Source organism: Narcine bancroftii, chromosome 4, assembly GCF_036971445.1.
Source record: "Narcine bancroftii isolate sNarBan1 chromosome 4, sNarBan1.hap1, whole genome shotgun sequence".
In the NCBI taxonomy this organism is placed as follows: domain Eukaryota; kingdom Metazoa; phylum Chordata; class Chondrichthyes; order Torpediniformes; family Narcinidae; genus Narcine; species Narcine bancroftii.
Window position 1 is genome coordinate 90,429,606 of NC_091472.1, and position 12,319 is coordinate 90,441,924.

At 39.6% G+C, this 12,319-nt stretch overlaps 1 long non-coding RNA gene across 1 annotated transcript in view; it reads left to right on the forward strand.

The window, feature by feature from the left end:
* The first annotated feature begins 576 nt into the window (after window positions 1-576).
* Window positions 577-12,319, forward strand: part of LOC138760818 (uncharacterized) — a 121,775-nt gene continuing 110,032 nt past the window's right edge. Inside the window, exon 1 of the long non-coding RNA XR_011355890.1 lies at window positions 577-693. This is a non-coding gene — a long non-coding RNA (uncharacterized lncRNA). The remainder of the gene's footprint in view (window positions 694-12,319) is intronic.

A 12,319-nucleotide genomic window follows, 5' to 3' on the forward strand; every position in this document is an offset into this window, starting at 1 on the left:
GCGGAGATGGTCTATGGCGCACTGCTTTCCCTGCCGGGCGAGTTTTTCAGCCCAGACCCTGATACCACAGCCACCGACAAAAACCTGCTGGCGGACCTATGCAGGCGACTGGCCTCCCTAGCTCCCTCACCCCCGGCACGCCACGGCACCTGGATGTTTCACCTCTCCAAAGAGCTCGACTCGGCCCAGTTCGTTTTCGTGCAGAGAGGTGAAACCTCTACAGCGACCATAAGAGGGGCCATACAAAGTGTTCCACCGGTCCGGTGGAACCTTCACCCTGGACATTGTGGGGGAGAGAGGAACATTTTATGGTGGACCAACTGAAGGCGGCCCATCTGGACTTATCACAGCCAGTGCAGATGGTCCGCGCCCAAGCGACAGGACGCGTAGCTAGTTCTGGGGGGGGCCACATGGTGGGGCAGCCATGGGGAAATGGCGTCGTCAGAGGTTTCTCTCTGACACCGGCATCCCTTCCAGCGCACACCCTGGACAACGATTATGATGTAATAATACACCAGGTGACTGAGCTCGTGCTGCCCTTAAAGGGGCGTGCTGAATTTGAATAAAAACCGTCATTAACGACCCTCAACGTGGTGGCTGTTTTTCTTCCACTGTTCACACCGCCACAATATAGCCTTTTTACAGGAAACACATTTAACTGAAAAAGAACACTTGAAATTGAAGAGAGAATGGGTAGGACACATAATTTCATTATCCTTTAATTCTAAGGCACAAGGAGTGGCGATTTTGGTCTATAAGAAAATACAATTTGAACTGGATTCATTCTTTTAAACAGCTGGTTGAATTTTAATGGTGAATTGTAAACCTTTTGCAGAATCATGGACATTGTTCAATGTGTATGCACCTAATGTAAATGATGAACAATTTATATATGAAGCTTTTCTGACGTTAAATCAGGCTAAGGAAAATATTTTAATTGGGGGAGACTTCATTTGTGTTTTAGATCCGTTAGTGGATAAATCTCCGAAAAGTATTAAAAAATCGAAGACGGCCATACAAATGAATTTAGATTTGGAGAAGATTAAATCCTACAGAAAAAGATTTTTCATTCTATTCTTCTCGACATGATTCATTTTCCAGAATAGATTTATTTTTGGTATCAGCACATCTTCAAGCTCGAATTACTCAGACTGAATAAAATTGTGTGTGATTATTCTATGTTATTTATTTCTTATGCTGGATTTGAAGTTATGCAATCAACTTATTGCTGGAGATTTAATGTAATGTTATCGAAGAAACCTGAGTTTGTTAGTTTTGTCAAAGAGCAAATTGCTTTTTTTTAGTATAAATATGAATTCAGTACAGAGTAATTTTATTTTATGGGATGCATTGAAGGCATATTTATGAGGCCCAATCATTAGTTATTTAGTGAAAGAAAAAGATAAATATTTGGCAGAAAGTTTGGAGTTAGAGAAACAGATAACTGAATTGGAAAAAGAGTTTCAGAACATATCAATATAAGAGTGAGCTTAAGTAGATAAGAAACATAACCATCCCTCCCTGCATATTTTGAAGTAGATTTACAGGCACATTCAAGGTACTTTGGTTGGCTCTACATTGTTCAGCCCAATAAATTCATGTATATATTTAACAGTAATAATGTATTGGAATTCTGCCTTTTTGGTAACTGCAAATTAAAATAAGAATGCCCAATATGTGGCAGTGCTCCATTGGACTTGCACTGTAATCAGTTGTTTTTCAACTTCTTGACATATATTCTCACTTCTTCAGCCAAGATGAAATCTTTCACCTCATTGTCATAAGTGATTTGTAGTCGGTATACTGACAATAACCACACCAGCAGTGCGAGTATTATAAGACAACTTTAATAAACTAATAAGTACACTAAGAGGTCTTGTCTCTCTGCAAGATGAACCTGGAAGGCGAGACTGTAGCTCAGGACTGCTTTATATACAAGGTTACTGGGATGGCCCCTGGTGACCTAGTGGTGTAATTACATATCACCACAGTTGGGCTGGGTAGATTAACCTGTATTGGACCACCTGCAGCTGACGTGGACTTTTTACCCCCTCCATAAATCTTCGTCCGCGAAGCCAAGCCAAAGAAAAAAAAGAAGGACCACCTGCAGTGTGCAGTTCCCATCTGATGTTGTTAAACACTGCCTGGGCTTGGGCCACTTTTGCGGTAATATCAGGGAAAACTGGGATAGTTATCCCCTTCAGTGTTACCTCGTGGTGTTCCCTAGCATGGTGTAGGACATCCACACAATCTTCAGTGTTATTTTGCGGTGCTCCCTGGCCCTGGTATCGGCCTTAGGATGCAATGTCCTCGGTCCACCTGTGGCTCTTTATCCAGTCCAAATGCCTCTCTTAATAAAACTGATGCTGTGTTTTTACTCATGCTGTTGGTTCTTTTGGGAACCTCCACTATCCTGATATTATTTTTCAGGGAACCTTGCTTTCAAATTCTCACATCTGTTTTCCAGCTTTATCATATTGGCAGTGAGAGTTTTAATTTTCTTTTGCATTGAGCAGATGTCATCAGTACACTCTGACATTGAATGTTCAATCTCCCCAAAAATATCTTTAATTTCTCTCAGTCTGGTGTCTGAACTGTGTTTTTATGGTCTGTAGCTCTGCCTTAAGGATAGCCAGTTCTTCTCCAATACGAATTCTTATCTCCATTTTAATGGTCTCTACAATGTATTTTATGAAGTACTGCTAGCTTTAGCTGCTCAAAGTCAGTTACCTGTTCTGGTCTGACAGTGAACTGCCAGGGGAGATAGGATCAGGTGAGGTTGAGGTTTTAATCTGCGTGATAGGCCTCTGGGGCTGTCTCTACTTTTAGCCTTCTTGTTAGGCATTTCAACACTTCAGAATTCACCCCTGTTACATCAAAGCGTTGCCAACTATAATCCAATGGTACAACTTTGCCTGGATTCATGTTAATTAATATGTTATTAATACAATTCGCAGGAGCTCTGTCAGTTGTCTCTCCATTAACTGCTCTCCAGTGCCCCCTTGATCAATCAGTTCTTCCCGTGCTAGAAAGTAAATGGAGGATGGTGTCACATTTGTGGCCCGAAATGTGAAGTTAATAAAACATTAAACACAAGTTTTGTCAGGTAAATTTCTCAATGGCTTTATTCTCCCATTTCCTTTGTTCTCCTGCTTGTGTTCTTATCTCTCTCTCCTACCACGTGACTTCTGGTACATCTCATACATATTCATTATCATGACATCCCTCCTTTAATTAGAAATAAACTTTACCTTCACTTACCAATATCCCTCGGAAACATACAAACATCGTAACTAATGGTAATACTATAACTCAACTACATAAAATTTACTTCCTACAGCACTCATACATGCACTTTATGATATAAGATTAAATACTGTCCCAAAGTTCTTATTAAAACTACGGCACAAAGTCTTCGTATCGTTTGGGCACTTTCCGTTTTGTTTCGGCCTGCCTGCGATATTGTCGTCGCTTCTCGGTTGTTCACTCTCGGCGTCGAAAATACTGCTCGCCACGGCTTCGGGTGTTTCTGGCGCTCTAGTCACTTCATCAGGAGTGCTGGTAACTGCCTCTGGAACATCATCAGGTCTCTCAGTTTCAACATCTCGTATTGGCCTTTCAACCTCTTCGCTCGATGTATCTCTGGACTGGTACCTTTTTACACCTGATACATTTTTCTTATACAGGACTCCAGTCGGAGACTTGACTGTCACCGTACTGCCACTTCTGGATACGACAGTATAGGGTTGATGGTAATAAGGTATGTCTAGCTTACCACCAGTTTCATGCCTCACTAGAACATTATCTCCTGGCATGATGTCTGAGTACTTGGCTCCACGTTTCGAATCTGTGTACAGCTTTGCTGCACCTTTCTTTTCAGCATCGTGGTCCCTCATCTCCTGGTCATCTCGGATTTCCTTTATTTCTGGCATTTTTGTGCGGATTTTTCTCCCAAAAAATGCTTCTGCAGGACTTTTTCCAGTGGTTGCATGAGGCGTTGCTCGATAGACAGCCACATAAGATAGCAATGCTTCTCGCCAATTTTGTCCTTCTGCGTGTGCAATCCTCAATCGTTTTTCAATGGACTGATTTTGTCTCTCTACTTCTCCGTTGGCTTGCAGCCATTTCGGAGTTACTTTATGATGGTGGATACCTGTGGTCCTCATGTATTCCGCAAATGTCTCTGAAATGAATTGTGGACCATAGTCAGAGTATAATGTAACAGGTAATCCATATCTTGCGAATATCTCTGCTAATGCTTGTATTGTTTTTTCAGTGGTTGTGGACTTCAACACCACGTACTCATAGTATCTGCTGTAGTAATCTATCACTACCATAATTGATTCACCCGTCGGTAAAGGTCCAAGAAAATCAACAGCTACGTCGATCCATGGTCCTGTCAGGAGTTGCGTACTCCGGATCGGTTCTGACGGATTACTCCTACTTGTGATTTGACATCCGTGACAAGTTTTAACAAATTTCTCTGCGTCTTTATCACAACCTGGCCACCATACCTTGGTCCTGAGGTTTTGCTTGTTACCAACAATACCTAGGTGTCCTTCATGCGCTAAGGATACGATCTTTGGTCTCAATCTTTGCGGAATCACCAATCTGCAACCTCTTAATACACACTGTCCGATGCAACAAAGTTCGTCTCTAATGGGAATGTAAGCCTTGTGAGTACACTTGTCCCATTGTCCACTCTGTATGCATTCTCTTACTAGTCCCATTGTCCACTCTGTATGCATTCTCTTACTTCCATGAGTTCTGGATCACGTTCAGATTCTCTCTCGACTTCCTTCGTAGTCACAGCTTTCGGTGTCGCCTGTACGAAGCGTACAAAGCTCTCTGTTTCTGTTCCCAATTCTGACTTGGATTGTGGACCACCATCCTTCACCAATCTGGACAGCGGATCAGCAATGTTTGCTTTCCCTGCAATGTGGATTACTTTATATTTGTAGGGTTGTAGTCTGAGTACCCATCTCTCTATTCTGGCACATGGTTTGGATCTAGGTGCATAGATCACCTCTAATGGCTTATGATCTGTGATGAGTTCAAATTCAATGCCGTATAAATATGCATGGAACCTCTCACAGGCCCATACAAGTCCAAGTGCTTCTTTCTCTGTCTGAGAGTATCTTCTTTCCACATCTGATAACGATCTTCTGGCATAGGCAATGATTCTTGGTCCTCCATCATGCATCTGGACCAACACGGCTCCTAAACCAACTGGGCTGGCATCCGCTATGACTTTGGTTGATGCCGCCGGATCGTAATATCCAAGAGTTTTTGCATCTGTCAGGCTTTGCTTCAGTGCTGTGAATGCTTTCTTCTGCTCAGATCCAAAATGAAATGGTACACCTTTCCTGGTTAGTTTCCTTAGTGGTTCTGCCACTGTAGCGAAATTAGGAATGAACTTTGCACAAAAATTGACCAATCCCAGGAAACTCCTCACCTCTGTTGCGTTCTGAGGTGCACGTGCCTCTGCAATAGCTTTCACCTTGGCCTCTGCAGGGTTTAGTCCTTCCCGTGTAAGTCTGTGTCCCATGAAGTCCATTTCTGACACACCGAACTGGCACTTGTTTCCATTCACGGTAAGGCCTGCCTCCTGTAGTCTAGATAGTACACGCCTCAACCGTTTGTCATGCTCGTCCTTCGTTGGTGCATGGACTATGATGTCATCAGAAATATTGGCAACTCCAGGAATGCCTTAAATCACTCGATGGATTTCATACTGGTAGATCTCCAAAGCTGCATTAATTCCAAATGATAGTCTCCTGTAACGATACAATCTACAGTGAGTCACAAATGTTGTTACATCTCGGGAACCTGGATCCAGCTCTAATTGATGATAGCCCCATTTCAGATCAATTTTTGAGAATACCTTGCTGGTAGTTAGTTCTTGAAGTATTTCCTCCACTGTTGGTATAGGGTGTCGTTCTCTAATTATAGCTTCATTGGCCATTCTCATGTCAACACATAGTCTTATGTCACCCTTTGGTTTGGGCACAATCACTACTGGACTGACCCATTGTGTCGAATGTTCCACCGGTTCAATAATGTCTTGTTCGATCAATTCTTTAATTTTGGCTTCGACTTTCCCACAAAGTCCAAACGGAGTTCGGCGCATTGGTTGTGCCTTAGGTTTGACCGTTTCATCTACCGCTAGCTTCAATTGTCGACCTTTCAGCTTTCCTACTCCTTGGAAGACTCCGGGGAATTCTGGCTTCATATCCTTGTATGACTGAATTGAATTGACACAAGCTCCAATATGAAGTATTGCCAGGTCTTGCGCTTCTACTCAGCAATGGTTCTCCCCTCTCTTCTATGACCATAAACTCTGCTTCGGTGTACTTATCTCCAGCTTCAACAGTTGCAGTAAAACATCCAATGGTCTGCAATGGCTTGGTTGCTGTGTATGGATACAGTTTCTTGGAACACTTCTTTGAGGTACAGATGATCTTTTTCCTTTTCAACTTCTCGCATAAATGTCGATCAATCACATTACTGTCACTGCCTGAGTCTACAATGACCTGCACTGTCACTCCACCAATGATCACTGGGACCTTCTCATGATGTACTTCATTCAACATAAATTGGTAACAACTCTGTTCCTCCTGGGTATCATCATCGTCACCGTCTATCTGGCAAATGGTATCTTTCTTTCCAGGATACTTTCCTTTCCCCCAGGCTTTGCCTTTGGAAGTTGTACTCTTCCTCTTCTGGTCTGCATTGGACTTACTTTTGCACTTCTTTGCAAAGTGGTCCTTACCTCCACACTTTCTGCAAACTTTGCCTTTGGCCGGGCAATATGGGTCTTTCCAAAGTGACCTCGGTTTCCACATTGATAACACTCCACGTCCTGTGTCGACGTATATCTTGGCTGATTATGGCGATGTGAGAGCCTCTTAATTTGCTGGCTTGAGTTGTCTTTCAGGGTCATGGTATGAAATTGCCCTTCAACAGCCTCTAATGCAGCAGCAATGGTTAAAGCATTGGTGAGTTCCAACTCACTCCCTCTTTCCAGTAGACGTCTTTTGAGTTTATCTGATCTACAGTGCTATACGACTTGATCCAATAATTGGTTGTCCAAATCAGCTGGCATGTAATTGCATCCAACAGCTAGCTGGCGTAGTCTCGTCACGTACTGAGCAATTGTCTGGCCATCTTCTTGTCTCGTTCTCCAAAACAAATGGCGTTGAAATGTAGCATTCGGTGTCACTACATAGTGTGCATTTAATGCATCTACCGCTTTCCGGTACTCATCTTTTCTTCCAGTATTTAAAAGTGTCTTAAATGTTTCCCGAACTGAGGGTCCTACCGTAAAAAGAAGTAACGCCCTTCTCTGCACTTTTTGTTCAACTGTACCAGTATCTAGAAATAGGCCACGACTGTCGGCGTAGGATTCAAATTCTTCCAGCCATGCCTTCCACTTCCCACTTACAGTGCTTGCATCACCCGTTGGGTCATAATGAGCAATTCCACTATGCGTTAGAAAGTCACCGTCTGCCCCAGCCATGAGGAAATATTCCAGCCCCAAAAGTACTGAGACAAAGAGAAAATTCTTATCACCTTGAAGTTGTCTGTAATACTCTGTAATCTTGTTTAGTCTTTAATTTTCTTCAGGCTTCTTTCATCCTCGTCGCCAATATCACATTTGTGGCCCTAAATGTGAAGTTAATAAAACATTAAACACAAGTTTTATAGGGGGAGTCACGTGATGGAGTAGTGGCCGGACGGTGAACTCCAGCCCTCTCCAGAAAAGTCAGAAAAAACAAAGCAAAACACAAAGGCACAAAAATAAAAATCAAAGTAAAGTGAATATAAAGGTGGAAAGAAGATGGCGACGAAAAAAGAAAAGTCGAAACCAACGGTAAGAAGAGAGGAAGAGAAGACAACGGAAGATGAAGGAAAAGGCCTTACCTGTTCGAAAAGGCCCGCAGTGGAGAGAGAAACCCGCTCCCTCAGGTCGGTAGAAATTGGACTACAAAAATGGCTCGCTGAGCCGGGTAAAAGTGCGCAACCGCGCATGCGCGATGCGCATGAAAAAAAACACACCGACGGGAGGGGTGACCAGCTGGGGAGTCGATCTCCACAGCCGGCAATGACAGCTGCAGAACACCTGCAGCAAGAGGAGAACATAGAAGACAACGAAAACAAGAAAGAAGAGAAGAAAAGGGCAACAAAGAAACAACAGATGGCCAACCCAGAGGAAGAAGAAGAGGAAGAGGAAGAGTACAGTGAAATAGAAGAAGGGAAAGGCAAGATAAAGGATATACTTTCTCTTATTAAAGAATACATGGAGTCATTTAAAGAATGGCAAGCGCAAGAATTTAATGATTTAAGAAGAAGAATAAACAATACAGAAGAGAAAATGAATAAAATAGATATGACCTTATCAGAAATGGGAAAAAGAATGGACAAGGTGCAAGAACGAGAAGCAGCAGTAGAAATGGAGGTAGAGGACTTAAAAAAGAAATTAGAGGAATCTAATAAAAAAGTTAAAGAGACACAAGAACTGTTAGCTCAGAAAATAGATATAATGGAAAATTATAACAGAAGAAATAACATGAAGATAGTGGGCCTTAAGGAAGATGAAGAAGGCAAGAATATGAGAGAGTTTATAAAAGATTGGATCCCTAGGATCCTAGGATGTCCAGAACTACAGCAAGAAATGGAAATAGAAAGGGCACATAGAGCATTGGCCTTTAAACCACAATCACAACAAAAGCCAAGATTTGTTTTAGTAAAATTCCTAAGATATACTACAAGAGAAAAGGTACTGGAGAAAACAATGGAAAAAGTAAGAGAGGACAATAAGCCACTGGAGTACAAAGGGCAAAAAATCTTCATTTATCCAGATATAAGTTTTGAACTCCTGAAGAAGAAAAAGGAGTTCAATACAGCAAAGGCGATTTTATGGAAGAAAGGGTATAAATTTATACTAAAGCATCCAACGGTATTGAAAATATTTATTCCAGGACAACAAAACAGACTATTCTCGGATCCAGAAGAAGCACGAAAATTTACAGAACAATTACAAAATAGACTGAGAGATGAAGACGTGTAACGAGAGTACAAAAGACTGCGAACTAAAAAGACATAAGTTTTGAACTCCTGAAGAAGAGGAAGGAGTTCAAAACATCGAAAACAATCTTATGGAAAAAAACTATTCTCGGATCCAGAGGAAGCAAGGAAATTTGCAGAACAACTACATAACAAACAGAGAGATGAAGACATGTAATAAGAGTAAAAATGACCACGATTTATATGTATGTGGGTAAAGAGGTATATGTGTGTATATGTATAATGTCCATACATGAATGTATCCATATTTAGAGGAAAATATAGATAGTACAGACAAGAATTAATAAGGGAAGGAAAAGGAATAGAAGGAATAAGGAGGGAATTAAAAGAGTGACCTTTGTCACATATGAAAAGTGAAATCTTTTCTGGGGGGGGCTGGGTGGGGGGGGTGTTACGGTCACTGCAAAATCAGCTGACGCTTGCGAGTGAATTCGCAAATCCAAATGGAGAGGGGAGATGTGGTTGTCCGACAAGGGATAAAGGACAACTCAGGAGGGGAAGGGGGGATTGGGGCTAAAGAAGTTTTAAATAGGAGAATAAGGAAAATGTTTGATGTTTTAGGAATGTTGTCTTATAAAGGATTCAAAACAAGAAAACAGAAATGGATAAGAAGGAAAGGTAATGATGGAGAAACGGAAAGGGAAGATAAACAAAGTATAAAACGGCTACGTTGAACTATATGACTTTAAATATTAATGGAATACATAACCAAATTAAAAGGAAGAAACTGCTAAATTTACTGAAAAAAGAAAAAATTGATATAGCATTTGTGCAAGAAACACATTTAACTGAATTGGAGCATAAGAAATTAAAGAGAGATTGGGTAGGACACGTAACAGCAGCATCGTATAATTCAAAAGCAAGAGGAGTAGCTATATTAATTAGTAAAAATGTGCCATTTAAAATAGAAGAGGAAATAATAGATCCAGCAGGGAGATATGTAATGATAAAATGTCAGATATATTCAGAGTTTTGGAATCTACTCAATGTATATTCACCTAACGAAGAAGATCAAAAGTTTATGCAAGATATCTTTTTGAAGATAACAGATATGCAAGGGAACATATTAATAGGAGGGGATTTCAACCTGAATTTGGATTCAAATATGGACAAAACTGGGAAAAAAATTAACAGAAAGAACAAAGTAACCAAATTTATAATTAAATCGATGGAAGAAATGCAACTTTTGGATATATGGAGGAAACAACACCCAAAGGAAAAGGAATATTCATATTACTCGGCTAGACATAAAACATACTCAAGAATAGACCTATTTTTGTTATCAACTCGTATGCAAGATAGAGTAAAAAAAAACAGAATATAAAGCTAGAATACTATCGGACCATTCACCCTTAATATTGACAGTAAAGTTAGAGGACATCCCTCCAAGAATGTATAGATGGAGATTAAACCCCATGTTACTTAAAAGGCAGGATTTTAGAGAATTTATTGAAAAACAAATTAAAATGTATTTTGAAATAAATACGGAATCAGTGGAAGATAAGTTTATACTATGGGATGCAATGAAAGCATTCATTAGAGGGCAAATAATAAGTTATGTAACCAAGATGAAGAAGGACTATAATCAGGAAACAGAGCAGTTGGAAAGGGAAATAGTAAATATAGAAAAAGAATTAGTAATGAAGGAAGATATCACTAAAAGAAGAGAATTGGCGGATAAAAAAATAAAATATGAAACACTACAAACATATAAGGTGGAGAAAATTTAATGAAGACAAGCAGAAATATTATGAACTAGGTGAAAAAACGCACAAAATCCTAGCATGGCAGCTTAAGACAGAACAAGCTAAGAAAATGGTATTGGCATCAAGGAAAAAAGACAAACAAATTACATATAATCCAAAAGAAATTAAGGAAAACTTTAGAGGATTCTATGAACAATTATACCGAACTGAAAACGAAGGGAAAGAAGGGAAAATAGATGAATTTCTAACTAAAATTGAACTACCAAAACTACAAATAGAGGAACAAAATAAATTAACAGAGCCATTTGGAATAGTAGAAATACAAGAGATAATTAAAAAATTACCAAATAATAAGACACCAGGAGAATTCTATAAAACATTTAAAGACTTATTAATTCCGCCCCTCCTGGAAGTAATCAACCAGATTGATAAAACGCAAAGCTTACCAGATTCATGTAAAACAGCAATAATTACAGTAATACTAAAGCAAGGGAAAGATCCACTCACACCAGCGTCATATAGACCAATATCTTTACTTAACACAGATTGTAAGATAATAGCTAAACTATTAGCAAAGAGATTAGCAGAGTATGTACCGAAAATGGTAAATCTAGACCAAACTGGATTTATCAAAAAAAGACGGACAACAGACAATATTTGTAAATTTATTAACTTAATTCATGCAGTAAAAGGGAATAAAGCACCAACAGTAGCAGTTGCTTTAGACGCAGAGAAGGCCTTTGACAGAGTAGAATGGAATTATTTGTTCAAAGTATTGCAAAAATTCAGTTTACCGGAGAAGTATATTAATTGGATTAAAGCATTATATAAGGGACCATTAGCGAAAGTGACAGTAAATGGACATGTATCAAAGCAATTTAACTTAAGCAGGTCAACGCGGCAGGGATGCCCACTATCACCTTTATTGTTTGCATTAGCTATAGAACCACTAGCAGAATTGATAAGAACAGAAAATAATATAAAAGGGATAAAAATAAAAGACAAGGAATATAAAATCAGTTTATTTGCGGATGATGTTATAGTATACTTAACAGAACCAGAACTATCAATAAAAGAATTATATAAGAAATTGAAGGAATATGGAGAAGTGTCGATTTACAAGATCAACGTAAATAAAAGTGAAGCAATGCCTATGAATGATGCGGATTTCTCAAAATTTAAGAAAGAATCACCATTTAGATGGCAAATGCAAGCAATAAGATACCTAGGTGTACAAATAAACAAAAATCTTGGCCAACTATATAAACTCAATTATTATCCACTAATGAAAAAATTACAGGATGATTTAGAGCATTGGAAAGATTTACCATTAACACTAATAGGAAGGATAAACTGTATTAAAATGAACATTTTTCCAAGGATATTATACCTATTTCAGACATTGCCAATACAACTGACAGAGAAATTCTTCAAGGAGTTAAAGAAAATAATAAGGAAATTTTTATGGAAAGGGGGGAAACCGAGGATAGCACTAGATAAATTAACAGAATGGTATAAACAAGGAG